Here is a 492-nt window from a genome sequence, read left to right on the forward strand (position 1 = left end):
GTACGGTCACTTTTTCGTTTAAATGTCTCCCTCGGCATATTGTGTGTGAGACACTTGGCTTTCTTCACACTACACCTTCTGTCGCTACCATGAGTCATTCATAAATTGACCATATTTTTGAGTCTTTTTTTTTGGGGGGGGGAGCACAGTGGTGTTTGTTAAGAAAGTTTTTTGCGGCATAATTGTGGGTGTTTTCTTCTCCCCTATTTCTTTTGAGCACGTTAAACTCATCCACCTTCCCTTTCCCCTTTCCCCCTCCCTCTTTCTGGTTGCCCTCGCTCTGTGTGTTGAATGGTCCGCTGCTTGTTTGAGTACTCGCCACACTTTTATTTTCATTCTTCTCCCCTACTGACTGCTTTTTTAAAAAGTTGTTCGCTTCAATTCTTCATCACCTGAGGAGGGAAAAAAAAAAAACTGGATTAAACCCCCTAGATTATTCTCCCGTTAGAGGTAAAAGCGAGTTCCGTTTGTGGTTCCTTTCTTTTTTTTTTT

The sequence above is a fragment of the Trypanosoma equiperdum genome, assembly GCF_001457755.1.
Source record: "Trypanosoma equiperdum strain OVI genome assembly, contig: ctg_266, whole genome shotgun sequence".
In the NCBI taxonomy this organism is placed as follows: domain Eukaryota; phylum Euglenozoa; class Kinetoplastea; order Trypanosomatida; family Trypanosomatidae; genus Trypanosoma; species Trypanosoma equiperdum.